Source organism: Furipterus horrens, unplaced genomic scaffold (genome assembly GCF_987537825.1).
Source record: "Furipterus horrens unplaced genomic scaffold, mFurHor1.1.pri manual_scaffold_17, whole genome shotgun sequence".
Classification (NCBI taxonomy): Eukaryota; Metazoa; Chordata; class Mammalia; order Chiroptera; family Furipteridae; genus Furipterus; species Furipterus horrens.
Window position 1 is genome coordinate 103,806,586 of NW_028327187.1, and position 15,089 is coordinate 103,821,674.

A 15,089-nucleotide genomic window follows, 5' to 3' on the forward strand; every position below is an offset into this window, starting at 1 on the left:
TTTTCGTTGTGCAGCCCTGGCTTAACCTACCTGGAAATTTCCATCATTATGAAGGTTTTTATTGTTTAGCTAACAAAATCAAGGACCTGTTCTCTAGAACTGTTTTGGCCAATTTTAGTAGCCACTAGCCACATATAGTTTGCTATGTTTTCATTAATTGAACATAATTAAGAATCGGGTTTTTTACTGTAATGTACCCATTTAAAGTGCTCAATATCCACATGTGGTTGGAGGCTACCATATTAGACAATGCAGATCATTTCCATCACAACAGAAAGCTCCCTTGGACAGCACTGTTCTAAAAGGTCTATAAAGTGTCTGGTTAATAACTTGGGTCTTGATTAAGATTCAAGTTACATCTTATGAAAGCCACAGATATATCTATCATTATGTATTCATAGATGTTATTCTTTAAGTGTCACAACAATCCTGATGGATATGTATTATTATTCTCATGTTATACATGAGAAAACTGAGGCCATGTACAAGAGCAAAGGACAATTAATAATATTTCATTCTTTTTTTGTAGCCTAGTAATATTCCATTATACATAGGCACAGAGATGTAAAGTAAAACATATGCAAAACAGTCAATAATATTGTAATAATTATGTATGGTGCCTTGTGGGTACACCTGAAAATAACATAATAGTGAAATGGAACTGTAATTGAAAATTTTTAAAAAATCTAAATTATGAGGGGAGAGCCCCCCAAAAGCTGGAATTACCTTCTGGAGGGCAGGCCTCTTGTAGTACAGGTTTCCCTTGCTAGGTGAGTATTCTAGAAAGCCATCTGTATCAGTGCACCAGCTGGCATGTGCCCAACTTCAGTGAATTTTTTTGAAGACTCTTTCAATGCACTTGCCCATTTCACGATGGGTGATTTATGAGCACACCTGCCGACACCCCATTGAGTATTCAGCAGTTTTTGACCAAAAACATATGACCTCCATGCCCCACCCTCCTTATTCACCTGATCTTTCTCTGAGCAATTTTCTATTGTTTTCCTGGATAAAAAAAGTCCCCAAAGGGACATGTTTTGCCTCTGTGGAAGAGGTGAAACAAAAAACAGCAGAAACACTAAAAGGCACCAAAAGTGATGAGTTCAAAAATAGTTTTGAGCAGTGGAAAAAATGTCTCAATAAGTGTAGTGCATCGAATGGAGAGTACTTTGAAGGTGACTGAAATTTAAATATGGAAGGATAAACATGTAAGAATAAATATACAATTTTGTATAAATAAATTCTAGTTTTTGGAGGCTCCCCCACATACACAAACCCACATCACCTAAAAAAAAGGAGTAAACAACAAGTTGATTCATGCTCTTTCCACCATAACATACTGCCTCAAAGAATGAAATATACTCAAGGACAGTCCTCAAGAACCAGCAGAATAGAAAACACTGCCCTAATAAGAAAGCTCAATTGGGAAGAGTTTATTCCCTGAGATGAGGACGCTAAAATAAGGATGTTTCTGTCTGTGAAGAATGATACATGGGATGGAGTAAGAACACATCTGGAACAGAGGGCCCTATGCAGAAGGAACACTTGGGTGTTTTGTTTTTTCTTTTACATATTCAATACATAATAGTTTTCTATCCTAAGACAAAATGTAAAATATATAAAACCTATGTATCGACATAGACTTCATAGTGTTGTTTATAGAATGGGAAAAATAGAAATACCTAAATAACTAATAATACAAATATAGTTAATGAAACTCAACTGAAAATTATTCAACCACTGGAAACAACTGTGAGGAAATCAATATAATAGGACGGAGAGACCCTTTGATGTAATCTTCAGTTCAAAAGATACTGCTTATTCAAAAACATGTATGAAAAAGATTACAACAATGTTCATGAATAGCACACCCACACTTGCATGAAAAGATATGAAATGCTAACATTTTGAATTACTGAGTAGTTAGAATTTATTTTTCCCTTTATATTGCAATGCTAGAAAAGCTACATAAATTGTACTATTAAAAATGTTTAATAACCTTAAGCAACAGGACAATTTGGAAATAGTCACAAGTTAAATGGGAAGAGGTAATAAATTTAAAGAACTTCAATTAAGGTCCACTAGTAAAAAGCAGGTTTTCTTATGTGATCACAACACACACACACACACACCACCACACACACACCACACACACACCAATCCCCACCCTCAACACACACACACATAGACCATCCATCAATCTATGCATTAGTGTTATGTAAAAATTTATATGTCAGATGGAACCCACACATAGCAATGTTGTCATATTTGATGATCTATCAAAGGAAAAATTTTTCTCTCACTCAAAGGTATGTGCACATGATCTCCAGATATTTTCATGGCTATTGCATCTATAGGAAGCTGTTATTAGGCATTAGAATCAGAGCCAGAAATGTCACACCCAATAGATATTTGAGAAAATAATGTAAGGACCATAAAAAATTATCATATATGTGATTACAGAAGAAAATAATTGCATGAATTATTATGACTTAACTTCAATTTATCCCACTCATTTGCAAATTTGAGCATAATGTGAACATATAAAGGGACATTAAGTTGTTGCAATTCAGATTTGATTTTAAAGATGTAAAATTCAATATCTCAACATCAGTTGTACTGGGCTTTCAACTTTATATTTATAACGAGTCTCTTCTGAAGGAGAAATATTTCTCATTCCTGTCAACATAGGTAAATTCTGAAAAAGCAGTCGAGGTTCTAAGTGTTAGTAACACACGCCATGAAAAGGATGAAAATGTAAATTCATCTTGGTTGAAAAATATTTTTTTAATTTAATTGTTTCACTTTAATTTCCTTGTTGCAAAATGAGAAAATTTAAGTGACAATGAGAAACTATGGTGGGGTATCTTCACTAAGGAATCCTTCCTATATGCAGTGTAGGAAAATTTAGCTCACTTCTACTGAAGGTCAATTAAGTAGGTTTTTAGAAAGAATCTTAGTCCAATTTTAAAAAGGAAGGGGTGGAGGGAGGAAGGAAGGAAGGAAGGAAAAATCTTACAGGATGCAGGATTTTACACTGAAAAAAAAATGAAGAAAAAAACTTGACTGAATAATCATCTACATTTTTAATGCAATGTTGAAAAAGTAAGTCAGTGCAATCATGCATCCAAGTTCCAGGCAGCACATTTCCCACAGGGGAGTACCAGAACTGGGGGAAACATTCCAGACATGGCATTATTCATTTGGTCACTTTTCTGCCATTGAAGTTAAAAGAGAAAAAACTATGTTTCTCAAAATGGATACTGTTGAGGACTTCCAGCCAAGATGGAGGCGTACATAGGCACACTGTGTCTCCATCAGAACCACTTCAAAACTAAAAAAAACAAACAAACAAAAAAAAACCCCAGAAGATCCAGAAAGTCAAACTCCATGGAAATTCAACAAACAAAGAACTAAAGAAGAAATACTAAGCCAGAAAGGTAGGACAGTAGAGCCAGGATGGGAGAGACCGTGGTGCAGCTTTGCTATCCAGCAAAGCTCTCATTTAGAATGGAAGGGCAGATGAAGTGCTTCCCAGACAAGGCCACCAAGCCATTATTACATGAAATGTTAAAGGGACTTACTTAAGAGAAAGGAGATCAAAATTATGAACGTTAAATGACAACAAAATCACAACTATCAACAACTGAATCTAAAAAACAAAAACAAACTAAGCGGACACCAGAACAGGAACAGAATCATAGGTATGGGGAGGAGGTGAAGGGCTGTCAGCTGAGAGGGGGAAGGAGAGAAGGAGGAAAATGGTGCAGGAATTAAGAAGCATAGTAGGAGGGTGAAGAATACACAGGGGGGTTTTGAGAATGGTACAGTAAAGGGTAAAGTCAAAGAACTTATATGCACGACTCATGGACATCAACTAAGGGGGGCGGGACTGCTGGAGGGAAGGGCGGTGCTGGGTAGAGGGGAGCAAAGGGAAAAGTAATCGGGACAACTGTAACAGTATAATCAATAAAACATACAAAAATGGATACTGTTACTACATCTATTTCAATAGCAATTAGTGGAATCACCATTTCTCTAAGCCTACAGAACCTGGAACAAAGTTCAGAACATCCTAATTACCTTAATTTTTTTTTTAATTTCTCCTTACATCTATGAGGAGAAATGAGCTCATTTCCACATCTAGATATTGTGAAAAAGATAGATGTGTTGGCCCGAGGGATAGATTGCTCATTTATTTAAAACTGTAATTTCAAATTGATCTTCTTTCCCTGCTATTAAGAGTCACTGTAGTTCTTCCTGGGTTCATTAGTATTTCTGAAATACGGCACATTCATCCATTAAATCAATTAGGCCTTCTTAAATTTATAGGCCTTTCTCTCGGATTTAACTTGCCATTTTGTTAGCATTCTATACATTCTAATGAAGTCAAGTGACACTGAAATTTTGTCCCATAAAATTGGTTATATTTCAAAGATATAAATAATCTCTAAACGCTAATTTTAAAATCTCCATCTAAAAACAGAAGTCCTCTTTTACATGCAGTCTCCACTTCTCATGGTAGGATTTGCTCTAGAAGTTAATATTTCACCTAGAAATAGCAATGCCCTTCTAGACACACAGAAGTTAGGTCACTGGCCTCTAAGTGCTCTTGAACTTCATTGTAGCATCACTGATTAGAGATCCTTGTATTTTTAAAATCTAGACACTATATCATTTTGCTGAATGACTATATTAATTGTATGTGTAGAATTAGATATATCATTTTTTCCAGCTGAGTTTGTTTTTGTTACAGTTGCCTAGCTCCCATCTTTGAAAGCATTTAAAAGACTTTTCTAATATTCTATTGTATCACCACTGGAGTTTGTAAGGGCATTAAGAAACAAAAAAACAAATAAATGTGCATATTTTTTTCCACAGAAACAGGGAAATAACGTAGTGACTTCGTAGCAAATAAAGACCCAAACTTAAAAATTGAGGGCTGTGCTCATTAGATAGATGTAGATCTTGAAAGCTCAATATAATATGCAGAGATATAATTTAGAATACTAACATGTAACATTTTTGGTCTATTTTAAAGCATTTTGGCAGGAGAAGCAAAAATTCACACAATAAACTAGAGTTTATGGTTTAGTTTCAAATCTGATAAATAGGTGTGATACTTTTATAATTCTTTCACTTTGTCTTTGTTAATGAAAACTTCTTTTGTTTTTAATATTGGTATTTCTTTAATGATATAATGGCTGCTTTTTTTTTTTTTTTTTATCCAATACAGTTAATCCAAGGTCTTAAAGTAATTAAATGAAGAACAGGGTATTCAAATATAATTTACCTTTTTCTAAGAGAGCATTTATGAGAAATCTCATCAGCATTTGGGTTAAAACAAATTAAAAAAATAGCTGGAGACTCTTATGCTAAGTGAAATAAGCCAGTCAGTGATTCAGCAGTATTTAATGTGTACATGCTTAAAAGAAGTTGATTTTAAGAAAATCACATTTAGTTACATTACAAATTAATAGTATTGCATCTATAAATGTTTGAAATTATTCCTCTAACTTTCAGTGCCATAGTTACTATAGCACTATCATTTTTTTCCTTTTTTTAATAATTTATTTATTTATTTGTTTGTTGATTTTTTTGTTTATTTATTTTTGAGAGAGAGGGGAAAGGAGAAAGAGAGGGAGAGAAACATCACTGTGTGGTTGCCTCTCACTCGCGCCCCCAACTGGGGATCTGACGTGCAACCTAATCATGTGCCCTGACTGGGAATCGAACCAGCGACACTTGGCTCGCAGGCAGCACTATCATTTTATACTTGTAATTGTCATATGTGTAAGGGAAAGCAAGGGTTGCATTTTATATAATTAGTACAGAGAAATTATTGACTTGTTTTGTGGAATTTACATTTATCACAAAGCTTTGTTAACTACATATTATCATCTGCTAATATGTTTTAGATGATTAATTATAAACCTATTTATTGATTAGAAATTATAAAACATTATCAATGAATGAGAAACATAACTAATAACCACACTTGTTGAGAGTATTTTAAATTTAGTAATGCATTACAAAAAGAAAAATGAGAAAACCATTTGTCCCAGAAGACAGTGGTTGACATTTAAAGAGAGCTTATCACAAAGAGGCAGAATGTAGAATCCATAAAAACAAGAATAGTTCATCATCTATTAGGTGGCTGGGCAAAGATGATGTTGATTCCAGAAGGTTCCAGAAAGACAAGTAAATGTTTAGCAGTACCATACTTAAAAGAGACAAAAGCATAAAGTAAGAGTATGGAGTAGGGAACTGTTACAGAATAAAAGAGACTAGAGGTTTAACATCAAAATTTGAATGTGGGCTTTATTTGGATCCTGATTTCAAACAAAAGACATCTCTAAAACAATCACAGAAATATAATACAGATCTAATATGAAGTATGTATTAAAGACTTATTGTTAGATGTATTAGTTGTAATAATATATGATAGAGATAAATATATAAAAACACATATGGATGGATATATGTATATATCAACCAGAGATACATACTAAAAATATGTATGGTTAAAATGATATAATGTCTGAGATTTGCTTTAAAAGAATCCAAAAAATCTAATAAATAAAAAGAAGGGGTAAATAAAGCAAGAAAACAGATTGGTCTATTATTGATAAGTATTGAAGGTGGGTGATGGCTATATGGGACTTATAGTTGACCCTTACACAACATGAGGGCTAGGGTCGCCGATCCCCCTGCAGAGTCAAAAATCTGCATATAACTTTTGACTCCCTGAAAACTTAGCTGTTCTTTGATATCCATGAGGGACTGGTTCCAGGACCCCTTGCCATGGATAATCAAATACTTAGATGCTGAAGTCCCTTATAAAAAATGGCATAGATCAATGCATACAGTTGACCCTCTACATCTGCAGACTCCCAACTGCTGATAGAAAACCCAACAGGTAATTCATTAAAAAAAAAATCCATGCATGAGTGGACCCACATAGTTCAAACCCATGTTGCTCAAGGGTCACCTAAATATGATTCTTTCTAGGCATGTATATATTTGAAAATTTCAACAATAAAATGTCTTTTTAAGTAAGGAGTTCAATGGGCAGTCCGGTAGGCAGGGAACCATTCTGCCAGATACTCACGGACAAGACAAAAGAGGCTGATTCCAAAGATTGCCACTTGGGCAGATAAATCAACAGTTCTGAATAGGTCAGCAAAGTTCAGAATCTTCAGAGTCCAATTGTCAACAAAGTCAGAAAGAGGAATCAAATTCCCTCTCAGAGCTGGAGCAAAGCCTGTTCTCACCATGTTGTTTTTCACAATGCCTGCATGAGGGTCAGCCTAGTGTCTGCAGTGGCTATTTTACCTAAAGGAGATCATGGGCCTGGTTTGAGTCCTGGTCCTCCTCAGCTACAAAGGTCTGGAAACCGAAACACAAGGATTTCCCCACAGAATCGGGTATGCTTAAGGTAGGGAAAGAAAAATCTTAAATAAAAACCTTTATACAAAAACGCCATTCATGGTATAGTTCTTTTATAGATATAAAGACAGCACATGGGGAGTAATGAAAATATTTAATAGATGTTTGCTTTATAAATTCATTCACAAAAAGCCAGGATGGGGGAGGAGGAAGAAGGCTCTCTTTGGGTCATTTTTATTGACAAAAGAAAATAAACATGGGACTTTATAAAATCAGATCTGCCCTCAAGATAAACTTCATTTAGATGTCTTATGAATATTCATTTCAACATCATATAATGCTAATTCATTTCCTCCATAAGTCAACTTTTATTTTTTGACTTTTGTCTTTCTGTTTTTAATAACATCATCCTCCCAGTCATTCAATTTCAAAATTCCAGAGAGACCTGTGACTTTTCATTCACAAACAAATCTTCTAATACAATATTTCTTTAATCGGTCCCTTTTTTCTTATATGTACTGCTCCTATTCCAAATCAGGCTATGGTATATTTTATAATGGACAGTTATACTTGTCTGCTTATCTGAAAATCTCACTTCCATTTTTTGCATAAAACATTACTTCGTTAAGTACTATTTATTTCATATGCCCTATGTGTCTAGTCTATGCCGTAGTGTAGAAGTGGTATGTGTAACTATGAACTTGCCTTTGAGTTTCTTCTTTCCCACTGGATGGAAATGACAGTGACTGTCACCAGGGCCTTTGGGAGATGTGGTTTAAGGGTAGCTGAGCTGCCTCACAACCCTGAACACAACCCTGGATATCCTCATGGAGCCCACACTCATCTACTTGTCTTGAACTTCCTTATGTAAAAGAGGAAAAGCCTGTGAGCCAAGTGTCGCTGGTTCGATTCCCAGTCAGGGCACATGACTAGGTTGCACATCAGGTCCCCAGTGGGGGGTGCAAGTGAGAGGCAACCACACTGATGTTTCTCTCCCTCTCTTTCTCCTGTTCCCTCTCTTTAAAAATAAATAAATAAACAAACAAATAAATAAATAAAATATTTAAAAAAAACAAAAGAAGAAAAGACTTCTATCTTATTTGAGCCAGTGGTTTTGAGGGGGTTTCTTTGTTAGTGTTGTTTAATCTGTGCCTTAACTGATATGAAGAAAGTGTAAAGTTATTTTCAGCAGAAAAAATGCCATTAGAACTAGAACTCAACTCAGCACTTTTTTTTTTTTTTTTAGAAAACCAAACTTTGTGAGAAACTCTGTTAAACGTTGAACATGACAGAGTTTGGGGGAGATTAATTTTCCAGCAGTTTTTAGAATGGTCTTCTGTCAGAATCTCACTCTGGAATTCTAGCACTTTAAATCCAAATGACAAAGTAAATTTTGTACTTATATGACCATGGGCATTCTAAGTTAAGCATGCTGAAAACTAACTTTAGCTTCTCCACTTCCACTCACATTTCACTGGCCTGAACTTAACCACAGGGCCCCATCCCAGCTGAAACTCAGAGGATTCTACTACTAAAAGGAAGAAGGTTATAATGGATATTGAGAACTAGCAGTCTGCCAAATCATTACCTAATAAAGTTCATATTTCCAATTCATGCACTCAACTGGCTCTATGTTCTAATGCCAAGTGACTCTTCAAGAGTCAATAAAGGATTCTACTGGGTTTCTCAAGCACACCTCTTAATTTCCCAGCTCTTCAAAGCTTGATAGAAATAGTCTGATGATATTACAAAGTGGGCCAAAAGTAAGTTTACATTTGTTTGTACAGTAAATAATATAATGATTACTAAATAACACAAGAATAAACTCTTCAGTGTACTTACAACTGTAGAAATACCTTTGCCCTAATCTGTACTTCCCAAACTACATTGTAAGATACATAAGGAGGAAAAGGTATCTCCTTTCTGTCTGTACCTTAGCGCATACCAATATATCTTGTGGATAGCTTGCACTCAGTAAAGGCCAATTGGATTATTAGAAGACTTGGGTTTATGCTCAGATTGCTCAAGATACCTTTGTCAATAAGCATGACTTGGGTTTATGCTCAGATTGCTTAAGATACCTTTGTCAATAAGCATTTAATAAATGGTCATGATATTCAAGGTGCTAATGCACACTCATGGTTGGGAAGTTCACAATTTACAGGCGGAGGTATCACATTAAAAACAATCAATAAATAAACCAGTGTGATAAAGCAGACAGCATAAGCAGGGTTGTTCAGTATTGGAGGAAAAGAGAAATAGACATCTTTAAATATCAGTGGTCAAATAGAGTAAATAGGTAGCAGCACACTTATTTTCAGTTACTGAAATAAAAATCAAATCCCATTGTAATATAACTTTATCAGGCAGGACACTTACTGGACAGTGTCCCCTTAAGTCAGATCATTGACTTGACTCAATTTAGGAACAAGTAATTAGGAAGGTTACTATATTTCTGTCATTTTGATTCATTGGTACCATGTTGGTATACAATGAATTTCTCTTTCATTGGTCCCTTGGTTCATCTATACTCCTGGAAACATAATTTAACAAAAAGTAAGTTCTGGTTTGATAAGTTGAGAAGGTTTTTTTTTTTTTCATTTTTATTTGCACAACTGTCTTTGTATAAAAGGTCCACAGAGTAGTAAAGTGTATGACTAGCTGTATTCATGTTTTCTGGCACTCTTCAGAAATACAAGACCATGAACATGATTGATTGTCTTAGTCTTGCTTTTTCAATCAGAAAGGGATAGAAGTCTGAAGGACAGACTTTATGACACTCCCAAGTGAATGGAAAAAAAAATCAAAGCCAAATCTATTGAAAATTAAACAATCCTTTTGAAAACATATAATTACTTTCTATAATTTCACATACACAGTTTAATTGAACTTCCATATTAAGATCAATACCATACTAATTATCCAGATTAAAGATAACATGAAAATTTCACTGTGACTATGGAAGTCAGTTCTAATTATGAAGAGCTAATTTTAGTAGGTTTCCCAAACAACCTGAATTATACAGTATATTCATGACATGTCTTGGTCAATTATATGCTTTTAAATCTTGTTATCGCTATCATAAACATTTCATGCTCTTCTGTATTTAGACTTTCAAATTAATTCTATCAACTTATCTCACCTTGGTTTCTAATAAATTTATAAGATCTTTTTTCTAATATTTACACCTATTTAGTCCAAGCTATATTTTCATCACCAAAAAGTCCATTTTTTCTCCTTGATTATACTAAACAAGTTGGATTTTCCCTATGGTCATCAACTTAAGCTTTTTTTAATGCCACAGAACTGCACTGGGAGCCTGCCTCTGGAGTCCTAAAATAACAGTAATGTTAAAGCCGCTTTAACGAGTAACTGAGGAGAAGCGCAGAACTGCTTCAAGTTCTATGCTTCTTTTCCCCTTCTCTTTCACCTAGTCACAGTTTAAGGCTTGTGAAGTTTGGTTTCAGTATGTAATACCCTTGTCCCATCCCACAAATGTAAAATGTAAAATGATAATGCGATGGGGTTCAGGACATGCTGCCCCCAAGTATGGCACCTTGGCATATTGATTATCCTGAGCTGAACGGGATTGAGAAAACAGCGGAAGCAGGAAAGTCACTCTGCCCTCACCTCTCTACCCTTCTCTAAAACAGGTCACGTGCCTCCACTACCAGGAGGAAGGAAGACATTCTTATCACTAGAGACAGGGAATTTGGGGTGAGAAAAATGTATAAACAAACCTTATTAAACTAACTCTTATCTTCCTGGATACTTCTTCACCATTTACTAATCTTAGCCCAGATACCTTCACCTTGACAATTCTTCACAAATTTAGTGTTTCTTTGTCTAAAAAGCATAAAAGTTTCCTGCTCTAGTCACTTTTTCAAGCCTACATTATCTTATGAAGGCTCTAGTGTACATGTAAAAATTCAGTACCATTTGTATGCTTTTCTCCTGTTAATCATTCTTCATCAGTTTGATTTTCAGACCCAGCCAGGGACCCTGAGAAGGCTGAAGAAAACTTTTCCCTCCCTTAAATGGCTAAGTCAAAATGCTATAAAGGATAGGTTAAGTCCAAAGATGGTATAAAAAAAACAGAAAAATGTCCACTGGTCAATATAAAGTTGCATACAAGTAAATTCTAACATGCTAAATTAAAAATATAGAAATGTATCTCTTAGAAAAAAATATTATCAAGGCTGTCAATCAATTAATTTTTGTGAGTAGAGACTAATTTCATATTGGGTTCCCACTTATACGAAGATCACATATACCATCAAAATTCATATACTGCTGTTAGGCTCACTATTTATTTGACCATTTAAATGTAGCCATTTTCCAAACACAAACTTCATTTTCATTCACTCAATTCTGGGAAGCCAAAATGTATGACAATAAGATCAATAGCAGTCAAAATATTATCAACTCATTCGAATCATGCAATGTATCATCGAGCAACGATATAAAATGCCTACTGTGTTTCAGGCACTATTCTTGGCATTGACACAGGACCCTGAAAGTTTCATCATCAAAAAGTATTTGTGAAGGGACAATATCAATAATTCATAAAGAACTCAGACAACTGAGCCCCAGAAAAACAAACAACCCAATTTAAAAATGGGCAAAGGACCTGAACAGACACTTCTCCAAAAAGAACATACAGATGAATCTAGAGGATATTACGCTAAGTGAAATAAGTCAAAGACAAGTACCATATGCTTTCATTTATATGTGAAATCTAAAGCACAAAATAAACAAACAAAATAGGAACAGACTCAGACACAGAACACAGTGGCAGCTGACAGAAGGGAGGGGATTGAAGATGGAGAACTAGGTAAAAAAGGTGACAGGATTAAGAAGTACAAATTAGTAGTTACAGAATAATCACAGAGTTGTAGATCACTGCATAGGGAATATTGTCAGTATCATCATAATTATGTATAGTGCTGTGTGAGTACTGGAATTATCGGGGGGGTGGACACTTTGTAAAGTACATGATTGTCTAACCAACTATGTTGTATATCTGAAACAAATACAGAATAACATTGAATGTAAACTGTAATTATAAAAAACTTTTAAAAAATTTTTGGAGGAGTTTTTAGTTTTATTTAATTATTTGTTGTTCACGGAGATGGTGCTCACAAATATATCACAGGAACTATCTTGGTGACAAATATACTTTAATAGATTGATACAAAAATATTCTTGCATGCTAAGGCATTTAGCATGGAATAAGTATCTCAGGTAGCAAAAATCTTTCGTATTATACAATGGATGGGGGAAGTACAGAAAGATGTCATAGATACTGAGATTTGCTTCTCAGTTAAAAATATTTTTTAAAAACCCTTAATATTAGAAAAAAGTCAATTAAAACTGAACTTATATTTAAATAGAAGGGAAAGCAGCTCATGCTTTACAGAAACATTTAGAGAAATTACCTGCAGGCAGTTTTCCTATCCTCTTAGCTTCACTCCCTGAGTACAAACCATCAAGCCTGCCTTCACTGACCAGTTTAGCAATTGACAATAGATGTAGAGGATGAGAGTTTACTTGAGTATCTAAAAATATTTTTGTTTGTAAAAGCCAGAACTACATTTCCTAGAAACCACAGTTCTTTGTTTCTCATTTCCCTATTTTCCCTGTCTTGCTAGTGATGTGGGTAATTAACACTTCATTCAAGGATTACATCTCTTAGAGGTTCAGGAGAGTGTAAAATTGTCCTCCTGGCAATGACAAGGATGAATAAATATCCCCGTCACATGGCTGTTAGTCTACATCTGGATTTAATTTTTAATATTTTAAGGAACAGTTTCTCTGGTAACAGAGGAGTATGATTCTAAGACAATGCTTCCCAAAGTAGTCCCCAGGTCACCAGCATCCTCACCCTGAAGGCACTTGTTAGAATTGCAAATTCCCTAGCCCCATTCCATACTTATTGCGTCAGAATCTTTGGAGCTGGGGCCGGGGAATCTGTGTTTTAACAAGCCCCCAGGTGATTCTGAAGCACAATCAACTCTGAGAGCTAGTGGTTTATGCAAGTCCCTCACTATGGTGCATAATATGTGAATATATTATTTAGAGATACAAGATTTAGGTTAAATTATTGATCAGTAATTTAAATCTTAAAGCCTTGCCTTTGAATGCTCAAGAGACTAGTTTAAGTTCACAGAGCTCCATCATTGTTCTATTTCATTACACACAGAGTGGGTCTGTTCACACAAAAATGACTGATTATCTCAGTAGATCCAAAAATAAGGGAATGCCAGCTGTCGAGTGGGGACACTTGTTTGGGCAAAAGCAGCAGTTTCAAAAGTGCTCAGTAGTTATGATCATAAGTGCCGTCATGTTCATTCTTGCACTAGATACTGCCTTACCTTTAAGAGTTGGTTTAGTTTTAGGTTTTTTTTCCTTGTCTCCGTCTATGTTACAGAAATATCAATCAGCTCATTTGCAATTGTGATCTCCCATTGTAAGCAAATGATATTGTTGCTGTTATTTCTTCCAGATAACACTAAGTTTTTTCCTAAGAGTTGCTAATTTTGGTGCCAAAGGCAACTAGTTGGTGAAGAGGACATAGGAGTTTCCTGATGAAGGTAAAACAGCAGAATTTTATCTCTAGTGTCTCCATTTCCCAGACTAGCAAATTCCATCCTCTTTCCTTCCCTCCTCACCCTCCAAACGTGATTTGTTATCAAGTTCTATCTATTCTTTCTCAGCCTTCTTCATCCATCTTCTTCACTTTAATCCTTTGCACCTGCTTCAACTTAGTTGCTAACCATCTTTCAACTGGATGACTCTAAATCTAGAAATATAGGATTACTGTTTCTGTAAGAAGCCAACACTTCCACAGTGGCTAATTGTCATTCTAGCTTCTTAAGTGAGTTCAGGTACTTAATTATTGCTCCCACAACCCTAAGTGAACTGAATGGGAGGAGAAACTAGTGGGGGATTGTTGCTTTAAACCACCTCCCCCATTCCCACCATGTACTTCTATGTAATGATTGTACTGATTCATCCAGACAACTGTTTTTTTATGGTAATATGTGTCAAGAGCTAATTTAATCATAAAGGTAACAATAGTCAACAGAGACTAAAACCAAAGGCTTTGCTTAGATAATTCCTAATTGAATGATAGTGATGGATGAAGATATATCATGATATTTATTGTATAGGTACATCTATCTAAATCTATAGCTAGCTATTTTAATTACAGTGGTCAAGGAGGTTCTCTGATGTAGTGACATTCTAACAGAGAGACATGAATGAAGTGATTGAGAAAGCCATATTGCTATCTGAGGAAAAAGTATCCCAATAGAGCAATTGCAGGAACCTGGGCTAACGAAAGGAGAACGGTGTAACTGGAGGGGTACAAGGAAGGGGCAGGGTAGAAATGAGGTCAGTGGTAGCCAAGGAATAGATCACCGGGGACAATGTAGATCACAGTAAGGGATATATATTTTATTTTAAATGAGAAGAAAAGCCCTCAAAGATTTGGGGAAGAGAGGTGACATCAGGTGGCTGACATTTTAAAAGGATCACCCTGATTACCAGGAGCTGAAACAAGGAACTCAGTCAGGAGATGATTTGCAACGTAAACCTGATGAGATCTGATGTTGGCATGGCATGAACCAGGGTGCTAGGGTGTAGGTGCTGCTATTTCCTGTTGGATTAAATGTGAGGAATGAGAGAAAGGAAGGACT